Genomic DNA, 15,594 nt, shown 5'->3' with positions numbered 1-15,594 from the left:
AAATCTAAGTCATAAAGGGTTCTTCTTCCTAGGTACTGCCTGGGCCATAGACACACGCAGAGGTTACTGCAGGTTGAGCTCGGCTGTGATTTTACAACACAGCAGCCTTTCCGAGGGAGCTGCCCACRTGCACAATCCTTCTGCAGCAAGACAGGTAATTTCACATCCCTACCTAGAAGGTAAGACGTGTTGCTCTGACTGCATGGTGAGAGCATCCACCAGGGCAGCAGAGCATGGCAGCTCTCCTATTCCAAGGCACACGACCTACCTGATATAAATTACTAGCCTTTGCAGGYCCATGATATATAACCGCTAAGAAATGCTCTGCTATTTCTACAATGAGCAGCTGTTGTTTTACTGCGCAGCGTGAAGGAAGGGTACACCAAGAACATGCTTACATCTTCACCAACACAGCGAGCCACGAACTGGACACCAGAGCCCTGCAATATTGCACAATTTTAGGGTCACACTGGTTAGCTCGGCTCTTGCTGAACCAGTATAGGTAGAGTTTCCCCTCCGGGGTGGACTGGGATCCACAGAGATTCGCAGACAATCTTTCTGACTCATTCCCAGAGCGTTTTGCATTCTGGCAGCCCAGCTCCATTCCCAGCAGTGCTGTCAGTCTCCCAATAAAACACCATACAAAGATGCACCAAGCACATTGCAGATGCATGGGCCTCTTCCTACTTCTGCTGAAGTCGATCCCAACCTTATCAGGGCCTTCAGGTAGAATGAAGCCCTTCATACACTTTGATTTCACAAACTGTTGGCTGTTGGTGAATGTCCTCGCAGTGGTAAGTGCAGAACAACCTTTGGCTGCCTGTGCACTTGGGGGTCTGAACTATCGCCTATCACCATGGTACCTGAGCTTGACTGTCGGGCAGCCGGCTCGCTTCCCAGAATCTCCTTTTAATGAGCTCCTTTCACAGCAATATTTTCTCTCCTCTAATCCAGCAGATTTCCAACAACAAGCAATTAGCAATGTGTCTGTCTAAAATGGTGCGAGCRTCCTGGTGAATGAAATGAGCAGTTATCTTCATTGCCAAAGGCTAACTTTCATCTCGAGCAAACTGCAGAAACAGTCACTACGGAAAATGAAGATAATCAAGACGAACCATTATGCCCTGCATCCAGGTATTATCATATCTCTGCAAGAACAGATGAAGCATCATGTGTACGGTTTGGATTTGCTGCTTCTTAGCCAAAATGTTTTGAGTTGAGCATAGCAACGGAAGTTATTGCATTCTGGATCTGACCCCTTTCTAATTAAACTCTAAACACCTTTGAAAACTATATTGAATGACTGCTGCTGCATCTAGCCTTGGGCTTCTCAGATATTTATGTATCCATGGCTGGCTGAGCATTTCATATATCTCCTCATCCTTCCAGTCTCGGATCTGGTTTCTGCTACCTGGCGATGCGGAAAAGCTCACATGATGTGCCAGAAGCCAAACAGCTGTCACACTGCAGTGACATCTAGGAGCCTGGCAGGCCACAAAATGCAGAGCAGGCAAAAACCACAGCAAATCAAAACAAAGCCACTCATTAAAAACAAAAAAAAAATCCCACAGAACTCAACAAGGAGGAGGAGACAGCTTCATTTTCTGGCGGTGCCTGAAGCTTATCTCCACGGGGAAGTTTTCTTGGCGGCAGCCGTGCAGGCATCCTTCTACGGAGCAAACGATCCCAGCAAGGTGCGTTCACGTTGCGCTGCTCTCGTCTTGCTGCGAATGGCATCACCAAGAGGCAGGACAGGCGATTTGGAGGGTGTCCTCAGCCATCCCAGCACCCTGCCTTGCATGTGACTTTTCTACTTGCCATGAGCAAGGTACGTCTGCTTACACTGATGCAATCAAAAGCTGCAGACCTTGATAATAGCAAGCAAAAGCCAAAGGACTCAGTTTCTTTAGTGCAAAAGGCCACAAAATCTGATCTAACGCGGCCCTCTCAATCCAGTGATCTACCAAGAAAGGATAGGAAGCCCAGGAACAACCCGAAAGCAAAAATTCCTCATTCCTCAGCCAACAATTTACTATCTAGCTTGCTTCACTGTGATAAGAAATCTTTCGGGGTTGGGAGGTAGATTTTTTTCCTCTTTTAACAAAATCAAAATCTCTGAACCTTTAGAAACAAAAAGTCTTTTACTATGTCAAATCTGCATAGCAGATTGGAGCACTTTCCTAGAGACAGGGCTGCCTAAGGGCCGGAGAGGAGATGCTACCTTTTGTTTGCCATGGATATTGTCAAGAAGAAGAAATAAAAAAAAATCCACAAGACCAGAACACAGCTAAGAAAACCACTGCCCCAGCTTCAGAAGGCGAGCAGGGGAAGAAGCAACGCCATCGTTTACGGATGTTATTCTGTCTAGACTGACTGCCTATTCTAAGGTAGTGCTGTGCTCTCCTCTGCAAGAAGAACCAGACGAACTAACCACTTTCTGACYGGATACGCTCAAACAGTAGAACAGGAAACTGCTAAATCCCTCCTTTCTACCACCTCAAGCAGACTGCTCAAGTTACGGGAAATTGCTTATGGGCCATAGGATGGAAATGGCGGTCTGCCCACACAGTGGGATGTCCCAGAACATGGATCACCGGACAGGCATGTCCTCTGGCACGTTCCCCTGGCTGCCGCATGACAGCGAGGCATGCGCTCTGTCCTCTGATTTGAGGCCCTGTATGGTTTAAAAAAAAAAAAAAAAAGCAGCAGCAGCATGGAAATATATCAGCAGTTCTGGAATTAACATTTGAAATGGGCCATTAAAAAAAAAATAAAAAAATCCAAAGTAAGAACAGCCTGAGTTTTGAAACTGTGACTTATTTATACATTGACTGATACTACAAGTATCTTAGTCAGACATTATCTGTTTTTGTGTTCCTTTGCTTCCGCTAAGACCTAACAAAACAAAAGCCCACATTACAACTCATTTCTTGCAATTTTTCACCTTTTCCAAAGGAAACGCGTCACCAAAAAGCCCAATCTGAACAGGCGGCAAAACTGCAGATTTCTCACGTGCTCCAGGAGCTCCCCGTTGGAGCTGCAGCGCTTCTCCCCCGAGAGCTGAAAACTGCTGCTGGCACACCGCATTCAAACCAGCACGCTGCTAACGCCTTACGGCTTGAAGAATTAAAGTACAAGACACCTACTCAGAAATGGAAATGAAAGATGTCCTGCACGCAAAAGGCAGCCGGGGAGCRTGCGTTCGCACATGGGCACCATGCACGCACACGCGACGAGGGCGGCAGGTAGCAAGTTCTTCGGCTGCCAACACGAGCGGTTTCCCAAGGGCCGCCAAGAGCCCGTGGCAGTTCCACTTTGCCGACGGAGCTCCTTTGCAGTCRGGGATTACGAGCGCGATCACGTTTAAGGAGCGTGCGCAGCGCCCGACTCCTCACGCAGCAGAGACCATACTCCACGCCCCAGTATTGCCCCGTTATCAAAGCACGTACAGTGCGCGCAATACATGCCCCAGCGATAAGAGCTGATCCGTGCAATCGCGCTTTTCAACCATGCGCTTATGCATCAGCTCCGAAGAGCCCGCACTGTCTTTTGCAAATAAACGAAGGGAGACCGTTATCAGAAACGAAAGCTTTTCTTTTCAGGCACTGAGGCAACATAACAGCCACTTGTGCCGCCAAAAGCCCTGTAATCCTAAAAGACACATCCAACTCAAGTTGAGATGTCAACTCGCTGAAGTAATCCATACAGCAAGTCACGGACGGAGGGGAGGGACGGGGCAGGCACGGCATCCCAAGGCCGGCAGCAAGGCAATTGCGGAGGGCGCTTAATCCCTTTAAACCGTGCCTGCAGTGTGCTGGCAGGGAGAATTTTTGTGCCTGCACGCAGGCTTTCTAGCAGCGTTCGGAGCACGTACCTYGGCCGCGAGCCAAAGCGCCTGGGCTGCCACCCAGCCCCTCTCTCCCTCTCGCTGTCACACAAACACGCAATTAAGGGTCACACCAGCGACAACCCCAAAGACGACCCCGTTACAAAGATGAACGCCCTGAAACTTTGGACAGGGAAATGCAGAACTGGGCTTATAAGCACCTCCTGTGTGGAGCTCCCTCATTTCAGGGAGTTTAAGCTAGAAGGGACTGGTAGACGGTGGATCATCTCCTCCTGGGAATCCCATGCCACTGCACTCTGCCTATATACTCTTAAATCAAAGCAATTGCTTCAGTTAATCAYGACCTTTCTGTTCTTCAGAAACAAAGCTGGTTTGTGCTCCAGGCGGAAGGTGGGAGAGCCTGAGGTGCTCCTGCTGCTCAAGGTCCTTGAAATACAGAATGGAAACAAGTAAGCAGGATACATCCCCGTGTTTTTTGCTGATGGTCCAGAAGAAGGCTGATGCTGCAATGGAGGGGAAAAAACAAACCAATCCTAGGTTTCTGCTGCTCTGACCAAGGGGAACATTCCTTCCTGACCTCAAATCTGGTGATGTCTGAACTTGAGCAAGACGACCAGCAGACATCTCGGAGAGAGAGCTCCCTACACCCCACCCCAGTGTGGTTCTCTCATATGGGATCTCTGTGCCTTCTTCCTACTACAAGGTGCTTAAGTGGAAAGTGGGGGGGAACCTTCCAGTATACATCTGCCATTTTGGAGAAGGAAGGGGGGGGGGAAAGGGGGGGGGGGAAGAAAACCATAACGTGCATCTCTCAGAGACAGCTCAGCTCATCTGAAAGACTCCAAGCACGGACGAGTGCATCCTCTGCTCTGCCCCCAGGACGTTCTCAATCTTTCATCACCTTCACTGTTTAAAAAACAGAACAAGATTTTGCAAATGTTCTAGGGGAAAAGAACAGGAATTGGGGAACGCGGCAACTCTGCACATGCAGAACGAAAAACGGTCTCTTCCTCAAAACACTTCTAGTCTAACAATAAAAAAAGGGGCAGGGAAATAAGCAAAGACGTGGGGAAGCCCAAGAAGACAAGGAACAAAGCCATATTCAGGCCATTCCAGCGTTTAGCTACTGAGTCATGTGTAGCCATGCGAGGAGGCCCCAAGTGGCACGCAGCTGGCCAAGGAACAGGGAGGTTAGTGCCATGGGAGCAGAGCCCTATGGGACCGGTGTCCCCACTTTGGGCTTCCACCACATTTAAACATAYCATGAGCCAGGAGCTACAGCTATTTGCAAAGACAGGAAAAAACGGGGCCGAAAAGGGCTAAAACCAGTGTCCTCCTCAGTCTCCTGTACCTGATCCTTGCCACGTGGACTGGATGTGGCCCAGACAGTGGGTTTCAATCTCAAAAAGCGACTGCTTTTCACAGTGGTAGAAGCAGCGATTCTCATTCCAACCAGACAGATCATCTCAATACATCAAGCTCTCAGATTCCCTTGGACAAAAAGGCAACTAAAACATAACGTTTTATTATTGCAGCAGACTGCTGGCAGCCAAAAGTAGGTCTGTCCTTTCACTTAGGGAGCAATCACTGTCCCACCCTTTGCAATAAATTCTCTCCGTGATTTAATAAGGAACTGATGGCTTGATTTACCAGGACCACTCAGAGAAAGTTCATTATTTTCTCCATCACTATATACGAGAGGGATTCTGCAACCCAGAAGAGGAGCCAGGAGGGCTCCCATCAGTCACGCCGGCACCTGGCTGCCAGTCGCCAGGCTGAGACATCGCTTTGTTTCCCGCAGACAATAAATGACCATCTGGCAGGAACGACTTCCATTCGCAACCGATCCAAACAGATTGGAGCTGGCAACCGAGCAACGCTGAACTATCAGAATGCCGCATGGGGTATAAAGCTTGCGGTAATGCCCCCCCACCACCTCGGGCTCCGGTAACGCTCCCCACTGCGGCCGGCTAACGGAGACGGGATGGGATGCAGTTCATGCAGCCGCCAAGGTGTTCCTGCAGACCCTCACTCAACACAGGACCCACCTCCCGGTCTCCCACCTAGTTTCCATGAGGAATTCAGAGAGCATGTCTGGCACTCACTGGGACCCAGGTTCTGCATCGGGTTCCCGGCGGCTGTGCTGATAACTGATCCGATTCAGCGCTAACCACCGGCGGGCAGCGCAGCAGCTGAGGACGCCAGTGCCGAGCCGAGGATCCGCCGTACRCCGATGGGGCAGAGTCGTCTCATCGCTTCCCTCCCTGGCATCACGCTGCTCTTAGTCACGGCGCTGCGGCGTCACGTGAGAGCACGAGAGAACAAGAGACGCCAACAGCTGGCTGCCTTCATTTTGTCACCCACTCAGTCGTAGCTGTTGTCTGCACCGGGAAAATGTGTCAGAGTTTTACAAGCCTATGCAGCGCGAAAGGAGGAGTGTCAGCAGGCAGCCGGCATCTCAGCCTCGCCACGGGAGGCTTCGACCGTGCAGAGGTGCAACACAGCTGGCTGCAAGTACTTCCAAGCTGGAGACATCCAGATGAGTAACAGCTCTCCTCTACTTTTGTTTCGCCAGAAGAGACCGTCCAGCCCCGGGGGAAGGAGGTGCATGTGATGGAGCCACACATGCCACTTCGGCCAAGGGAACGAGGCCTGTTAATACCTCCCGGGGGATGTCAAGCATGGCGCCTGCACACCGTGAACGACAAAATCCCGCTTCTCCGGTCCTGCAAGGCCAGCTGTGCCAGCCGGGCACAACCGTGATGACAGGCCACTAGTGGCACAGAGGTGAGCACAGCGGGACACGGATCTCGCCAAATTTCCACCAGTGACACCTACCCGCAAGGAACTGCTGCCCAGAAGTGAGGCACTACRGCAGCAGTGTTGCTCCGCAGAGCTCCCTGCTTTTCAGGGCAGCGTCCCAAAGCACGGCCCTCGGCCGGATACGGGTTTTATTACTCAGCTGGACAGAATCCACCAAATAGTTCTGGCGATACTTTCGGAAGAGGCTGCAGCTCTAACGAAAGCTGGGGACGGCAGGGAAATTGCAGGCGATTCGCCCCACGGCGGGTCACCTCTCAGCCACCCGCGTGGGAGGGCTGCGCTTGGAACCGAGCCCTGTGCAGATCTACCACCTCTCACACCACACGCAGGGCCAAAACAGCCCAGATAAGAGCTTATCTCCAGCACAGCTTATGGAAACATCAACCCTCGACGTTCCTGCAGTGCTCTGCACCGATGATTAGCTCCCCGAGGGCGGTAGCAAGAGGCTATGAGGATCAAAGCGGCTCTCTGCTGAGCGCTAGAAGACAGTCTGCTCCCGCTCCGCCTAATTCAGGCGGCACACGAGCAATGGGAAGAGCCGTCTGGAGGAGATGAGGGAGGAACGTGCACAGCCAGCGATGCCACGCTGTTTATCCGTTTAAAGAGTAACCATCATTTGCAAGGTAACGACACACAGAACAAACGACCTCTCGCCCGGGTCAGTGCTTGCAGTCTTGGCTGCCTGCTGGTCATGAGTTTGCAGAAGTGGAAATGGGAGTGTTTGAAGGAGAGCTGAACTGTGATTTGGGGGCACCCAAGGGTGCGCATTTGCAGCCAAACCTGGGTCACGGAGGAAAACGTCAGCAGGAGAAGGTCAGAAAGCCACCACTGGGAGCTGGCATTGCAGAGATGGAAAGACAAGAAAAGGCACCATGGAAGCAACTATTCCCATCTGTCCAAAACGCTGGGTGCAGTGCTCCAACCCGCTCTGATAACACTCCACTGAGAGTTAAGTGGTCTGCCCTGGCCTTTCCACACCTCACTGAAAGCAGAATCAGGCCACTGTTCATCCTTCAGGCCGCTCAGAGACAGGCACACGTATTGCATCCCTCATCCTTCCACCTGCCTCCCCTTCACCGCACTTCCACCTTCGCACCTATCCGCAAACTGTCCTCTCCAAAGGGGTCGCTCCGTATCTCAGCACGGGAGACAACTCCAGCCCACGGGGCCTGGATGGACAGGGAAAAGGTCTGCAGTAGATGCACTGAGCTCCGTTCTTCCTAAGTCTCATTCTTCCCCAACTACAAGTAGGCTGAGCAGCAAGCGGCGTGGACAGAGCCCACGGGCCATAGAGCACAGCGTGTTTAAACCTGCTCTCAAATCTGCCCCCAGCTTTTAATGGCTGGGTCATGAGCCACGGAAAGGAGTTAAAAACAATTCACCAGGATAACATGTCCCTTAACGAACCAGCCCCACAAATAGCAAGCAAAGAAACTCCTCAGACAGGAATTTTAATGTGTTATTGGCCAGCCAACAGCCTCGATTTTGAGGCCTTAAGTGCATTTTTGTGCAATCGTTTCCAGACTAGCACTCTCCCCACCGGACAAGTGCTGCTCTGCACCGGCAGGACAGGATGGAAGGAGCCCGTTAGGCACCGCGTGTCCCCCAGAAAGGCCATTTGGCCCTGCCGCCCTGTTCACACGTGCCAGGTCAGCAGCTGCCCTGCTTGCAATGAAGTGAAGCTGGCGACAAGGAGTTAGCAAGGAAGAGCTGAACGAGGAGCAGCCTGCTGAATCCCAGGAGGTAAAGAAGCTGCAAGCAGCTACATTTAGCGCCCGAGGGGTTGCCAGTTTTGATTAATAAAAAGTAAATGAGGCAGCTCAACTGGATAAGCCCTAGTGGATGGGAGAAGGACAGAGAGGCTTTTGGTAATGTAAAGCAAATGTAAATGACAAAGCTTTAGCGCGCTTTACTTGCCAATGTCATTATTTCAGCTAACTGGTTAGGGCACACTTTACAGAATCATCTATAAAMCAGGTGTTTTGTGCCGATTTGTACATCCCCTGCCATCTCTGGCTCCTGGAAAGACCCACAAGCAGCCAGAGCTCATCACCGAGCAGGATGAAGAGGAAGGCTGCACACTATTTTATGGAGTCCTTTGGGAGGATAATGCAAACACATCAGAGGTGGGAAAATCTGGAAACAGGGAAACCAGGCTATAGCAGCACCCCTTTCTCTGCATCACCTTTCAAAAGAGCAGACAAACTGCTCAGCCTTCACACCGCAAGCTGCAACAGCCGCTGTAAAACCACACTGCCCTTGGGAGAAACAGCCTGCAGCACAGCTACGATTTACAACCCCCATGTGAAAAACAGGACGTGACACTTGCAGTCAGAGTTGCCTACGCTCTTGGGATGGGCTCATCCCACCCAGCTAGGAAAGACACRGACATGCCAGGTAGCCCACAGAGAGAAAGGTATTCCGGGACACGATTCAGCTGACCTATTTTAGAGATGAGCATGAGATCAGCTGAGCTTTGGAAGTGTCTATTTACCTCCACCAGTGGTAATGATAGTCTAGACAGCTGGCCCAGATACAGACAGCTAATGTTCAGTTACACGAACCTCCACCCTTACCACCTTAACATGACTTAATGTCAAAGTATCCTTGACATTAGTCTCTTCTGCAAACCGTAGCTCTTGGATACACCAGCTTAGCTTCCATGTTTCTGCTGGTGCTGTGGTGGTAGCGAGGAATTACAGAACCACAGTTCAGGTCTGTGGTTGCCTAGAACCCAGATCTACTTAGGGTTGGTGAATTCTGTTAAAAACTCCAATTTCACCACTTTGGCCCGTGTCTAGGCTCAAGGAAGGGAGCCTGCTGGCAGATCCTTGCTACAAAACCCCACGGATGCCCAGACTGGGCAGACACGCAAAGCTGTGTTGATTACTCAGAAGATCACGTGGAAGTAGCAGCCAGCCTGGCTGTGATATCTCCCCAGATCAGCCAGCGCTCTTGGACAAAAACACAGCAGCATCCCCCAAACCTGGTGACAGAAACAGCATTACAGCTTCCTAAAAATGGTAAATCAGTGCTGTTTGTGAAAGTGACTCCCTTCCTAAACTGACAACAAAAAATAGGAGCCTAAGTCCACTGTTCAGAGTCAGAGTTTCCTGCCAGGATGTTACTCTTGGCCTACGGACCCATATTCGCTTGCAGGTGTCCCCTGACAAGAGGCTGGAACTACCAAACCTGAATGTCAGAAGTCAAGAGGCTGACAGGGAGCAAAGGGGACAGGGGCTCTGCAACTAAAGCCATGGGGTTTACTTGGGTTTACCAAGAGAAGTTTGACAGAAGATATGAACTGGTAGATTTTTTGGCTTCAAACTCATACACGCACACACAAAGTTTCACAGTGAGCAATGAACTGGCACAACTGTCACCATGACCTGGCACCGCACTGTTTGTTCACTAAAGTCAAAGCCATGTCTGAAAGACTGGGGTGGAAACAGCTTTGATYATCTCAAAGTAAACTTAAACTCTTGACTAGAAAAGGGAACATTTGGGGAAAAGGCTAAGCCACATGCAGGGATCACCTTAACGCGGATGACATCTGTGATGGACACTGAAAACCAACGTGGAAGTTACCCTTTGCGCTCTCCAAGACGTACACATGCACTTCAGAGCAAGGACGGGAAAGCGTTTACCTGCCTTATCTGGAGAATGCCAAAAGATAACCTCAAAGTGCTGGCCTCCCTGCTCAGTATGTTAGTTTTTAGGCATTTTAAGCTGTATGTGTCAGGACAAGAACCTTGAACTTGTCTCTTACTGAGGACAGATGAGCTCCGTCTCAAAACATCCTGAGCTGACCTCCTTGCAAACCAGCACTTCCTTCGATGCAGATCCCAGCACGGCCATGCACACGTGCACTGTACGCCAAACTCTTCATTTCAAATTAAAAAAGGAATATCGATTTCAGTGCTTTCAATCCATGTGTTCTACCTACGGCACAGGGAAATGCCGTCAGTGCCTGCAGTTTGACAGGAACTTCTTAAAACCACCAGAGTCGGGAACAACGTAGGATCCCGCTCTGTGCCGCTGTTTGGCTCGCACATGCTGAGAGGCTTTGACAGGACAGATAAAACTACAAATACTCAAATATTTGAGCTGGCACAACAGGGCAAACACTCACCTGAAACAAAGACAAAAGTGTATCAACTTATTGACTTACTGTGCTGAAGATACATGCATACAGGTATACTTAAAACAGGCTTATCTCAGAGACCTAATTAGAAAATATAGTAACATTCAGTAAATAGACCTAGAGGGAATTCATGATCTAGTAGGTGGAACAACTGTTCTACAGACCCTCTGCATATAAGGGGTGAGACTGCCTGTCCCTTCTGCGTCTCCTCCTACCCAAAGATTTAGAGATTCTCCATAAGAATTAATACTAGAAGTTTAGCCTTAATTTTTAGATTGCCTCTGGGTAACCATGTTGGGTAAGCGTACAGCAGCTCAGGAAAACCACACCAAGAATGCGCTACGCTGTTTCTCCACAAACACTTACAGGCTGCTCAGGGATAGTGCCAGAAATATATTTTTTGGTAAGTTTGCCTCCCAACCCAAAAGGATACACAGTTCCTACAGAACTGGATGAGGACTGGAAGACCCAGGACCACCCAAGGACATCCAAGACCAATGAGATCCATCCTTCAGGAGAGCTGCATCCACCCGGAGACTCCCAACCAGACACCATGTGTGGCAATGAGACCCACCAGCCCTGCCCACCGATTGCTCCCCACGGAGCGGCTGGGGGACCTGCGGGTAGGAAGACGATTCAGATACACATCCATGAACTAGTTTTGAATAGTTTTTGTTGTGGCACAGAGCTCAAAACAGAATGCAAGATCTGCCACAAGAAATATGCTGACGTTTAGCATTATACCACCCTGCCACCTTCAACAGCTATTTTAAAACTTTTGCAAGCATGTCTGCATGACCAGCAGTGATGGCAGGGGAAACTCGGAGCTTGCACTGCCCTGCACGCCTTGCTCCCACAGTGAATACAGAGCCTCAAGGATTCACAGCTGCGTGGTGACCCTACTCACACAGGCTCCTCCAGAGCAGAGGAACAAGTCCGGGGCCATAGGGACATAGAAGGCTCAGAGCTGCTCTGAGAGTGGGAGACTTATAAAAATCCCAAATAAAGAGAGAAATCAGGAGGCATTTTGCCAGCAATCGAGATGGGAACAGGGGTATGGTTTGAAATGTTAGCTAGCATGGACACACCGCTAGCACCAAGACACCTTCCTCCACCGTATGTCAGCCCCAAACACCACAGCAGGGATCAAAAGAGCTTATGCGAGGCTCTACCACCATCTGAGAAAGTTCCCTCCCAAACCTCACTGCATTGGCCAACCTCTAATTACACAAGGGATTAACATCCCTGAAGTTAATTAGAATGAGAATGCGAAGGGAGGATTTTAATTGCAGCAAAAGGAAGAATCGCCTTGCAATTGCAGCACAAACTTTGTGGCAGGGAGCCTGCTCTTCGTATACCTTCAACCACAGAAAGAGAGAGCTCAAACTATTTAGCTTCTCAAAGAAAAGAAAAAAAGCACAAGCAGAAACTTGATTAATCAAGAAGCATTATATACACAGACAATATCTTACATTAAAGGGTCTTTTAGAGCAGCAGGTGGAAGTACAGCATTACCCAACAGCCAGAAAAGGAAGCTAGAAAACAACAAGTAGAAATGGGACAAGAGTAAATAATGATGTGAACGTATAGCAAGGAAGATGGTAATTTTATCATCTCCAAAACTGTTCAAAACAAGAAGGACAGGCTGCCAGTGTGAAACACGTCCTTGATCGGCCAAAAGTGACTGGGGTTGAGCATATTCAAAAGACCAGCTCTGAGCACGGCCCAAGTCACCGGATGAAGCTCCATCACTGTGTTACGCAGGTCAGATTAGACCATTTCAGGGATCTTTACAATCCATGAATTAAGTAGCTGAGCTTAACAAGGACCTTGAAAAGGAACTTCTAGAACAAATTATACAGAATGAGTGGTCAAAGAAAATAAACCCTGCACCTAGCCCCCGGTTATTGTAGGTGCTTTGACACTTCGCAGTAAAAATGCGACTAATGCTTACATAAATGGTTTTACTGATTTAGTGCCCGGTGTGTTGGAAGGCATACAAATTGCCAGGGCTTACTGAAGGGTTTCCCCTCGTCTGTTAGACAGTTTTCAGGGCTTCCAAAGCCAGCAAACAAAAAGCAAATTGTTTTCTCAAGTGATCCTTCCCTCATATTCTTCCTGGAAACAGTCCTAARAATCCCATGACAGGGGTCTAAACGTTACCCCCATTGCCCTGCACGTACACAGAGCTTGAGGCACATTCCCAAGCCCAATTGTTTAATCATCTGAGATAATGACAAGCCCCAAAAGTTCTCCTGATGTTCCTCCAGCTGAAYGGGAAGTTAATTTTCCTTTCTTTTCCTTTTTCGACATATGCTTTCTTTCCCTTCCTGGCAGCCTTGTGAACTTGAAGAACTGCTGTGTTTGCTTAGGATTCCCCATCCAGGGAAAGCACCACCACTGATGAACAGTCCCTGCACAGCATGTGCTATACGCTGAGCACAAGAGCGGGGAAGGACACTGGAGCCATATATAGCAATGCCAGCATGCACGAAGCATCTCCACAGCGTGCTGAAGAGGTCCAGCACTTTCCAGGACCACAACCTGCTGCATCGGAAAATAGAGAGGACACCTAGCACTGAGCTAAACTGGCATTGAATAATCTTCCAAATACTAAGAGAACTAGGATGCGCATGGGGTGAGYACCCATGGCCAACTGTGCTCGCACGAGCCAACCCTCTCTGAAACTGCACAGTCCTTTCCCACAGCATAGGGCAAGATGCACTTATCCGCAATCTCTTGAGGAACCGAATCCACTTGTRCAGAAGTAAAATGCCAAACGTGTTAAGTTAGCTTAACCCCTTCTCCACAAGTCAGCGCTTGGAAGAGACGCAACCTTTCATGGTCACATTGTAATAGTCACAAAGAAATTAATGTCACAGAGCCAAGGAAATAAAAATCCAATCGCTTATTTGCCAGCAACCCAGAATTGGCTTGGTGTATTGTAAATAGTTTTGGTCAAGCCATTTCAGCCAAAATCCTGGGAAGAAAATGCTGGAAAGAATTCCTTCTTATTTTAGGGTCTGATATTTTTAACAAAGTATTTCTACTTTTATTTCACAGTGATGTWCATAAAATTTCCACTTCTCCAGCTAATGGCGTAGAATACACAAAAACATCATATTTCATTTTGGATCGAATAAAACATCTTCAACCTGACATTATTTTCTTTGCTGTTTTAATGGGACTAAAAAGAAAACTATTCTGATTGACCCCAGTTGAAAATCCTCTTTCGGAGCAGTAAAATCAACCCTTTTCGGAGCGGTGCTCCAGAACAGAACAAGTAATTTAAAGTGCAGCTGTCATTTTTAAATATACGTTATCAGTTAGAAACTTAAAGGAACCTCAGGAGAGTGTCACATAAGCCACTTTTTCTTAAAAAAGAAAACACAAGAAGAGCAAAATGGGCAAAACACACATACCCCCCCCCCAAGAGAGCGCGAAGCGTTGCACGCAGCAGCCCCGAGTCCGAGGACAGCGTGAGGCACGAGACCCACCCCAGCGTCAGCCCTTTCCGGCCCTCTGCTCCCGGGAATGTATTTGGCTTGGCTTGTTAACAGCTCCTACAAGGACTGTTCTGCCCGACTGGAAAATATTTACTCCGCAGAAGCTCGCAGACCTTATCCAGGATAACGCCAACGGCTGCAGAAACCCCAACAGCGATAAAGCACAGACTGATAGAGCCTCGCTGCTCCGARAGCCGGCAGCTCCCCTCTGCTGTCCACTTCTACCCTAGTGCCAATGTCCTCTCCTGCCTCCTCCTTCAGGCCAAATTGKGCTCAGCTGGATATTCTGCAGGACACAGGGAAAAAAATAGGCATTTCAGAGAGTGATGCTGAGTTGTTTTTTGACCCCTCTGATAGGAAACCGCTGCGTTGCTAGCAGCCTCCTCTGATCCCGGCAGGTGGTTTAGCACGGGAGCCTAGCAGCAAGCCCTACTGCYGCAAGGAGGCCAGGAGTTACAATTACCCACGGGTGACTACGCTCTGCAAGATGGGCTCTGCAGAGGCTTTGAGACAGCACAGGGACAATATCCAGCTTTCTCAGTTCTCACAAAGAGACCAAGAAGTTTATGAATGGAGAACTCACCTACAAGATGTAGTGTTTGTTGGGGTTTCGGGGGGGAGGGGTTGGGTTTTTTCCCCCTTTTCTGGGCTTGATTTTACTTATTTATTTATTTAAAAGTAACCGTCAAATCCTGTTACTGTGCTGTAAATCCCTGTCTTGCTGGAAAAGAATTTGGCATCTCTGAAGGTAACCAACCTGTATCTGTACCCGAGGGACCTGCCTGCCACCTCCAAGAGACACTGGAAGAGGGATTTCTGTATTGGGGGATTTTCTATTTGTTTAACTAGAGGGAGGGCGCTCCACTTTGCCCCTCTCCTCTCCCGAATAAACCCTTGCGGAAGGGAAAGCAGACAGGTAGGGGACACAAGCTGGTCCCAGCACCGAGCTCAGGGCAGCAGGAGGGAGCAGAAGACCAAGAGGGGTCTTGCAGAAGGAAGAAAAACCAGGACAGGGAACAACCCTCGATCCATGAGGAGGGCACAGAGTGATAATTTGTTGTTTCCACCCAGGTCTCCACAACTAAGGCAGGAGGAGGATTTTCCACAACCTGGCGGTGCTCAGAGCACACTTTGGGCTCCAGGGCTAACCCAGCCAGGCAGCAAAGCAGCTGAATCACAGCGGGAGGACCAACAGGAATGGGAAAGGCAGTTTGCAAATATTTCGCTGTATCTTGCTACAAATCTTATTTTCTGGCTTAGATAACATGAGTGAA

General features: G+C 49.2%; 1 protein-coding gene across 1 annotated transcript in view; it reads right to left on the bottom strand.

The window, feature by feature from the left end:
- CTIF (cap binding complex dependent translation initiation factor) overlaps positions 1-14,327 on the bottom strand; it is a 180,872-nt gene extending 166,545 nt beyond the window's left edge. Inside the window, exon 1 of the mRNA XM_026092246.1 lies at positions 14,312-14,327. The gene's annotated coding sequence lies outside the window, so the exon portion shown is untranslated. The remainder of the gene's footprint in view (positions 1-14,311) is intronic.
- Positions 14,328-15,594: the final 1,267 nt, after the last annotated feature.

Source organism: Apteryx rowi, unplaced genomic scaffold (assembly GCF_003343035.1).
Source record: "Apteryx rowi isolate R43461 unplaced genomic scaffold, aptRow1 scaffold_95, whole genome shotgun sequence".
Taxonomy (NCBI): Eukaryota; Metazoa; Chordata; class Aves; order Apterygiformes; family Apterygidae; genus Apteryx; species Apteryx rowi.
This window is presented reverse-complemented; position numbering and strand designations above follow the sequence as displayed.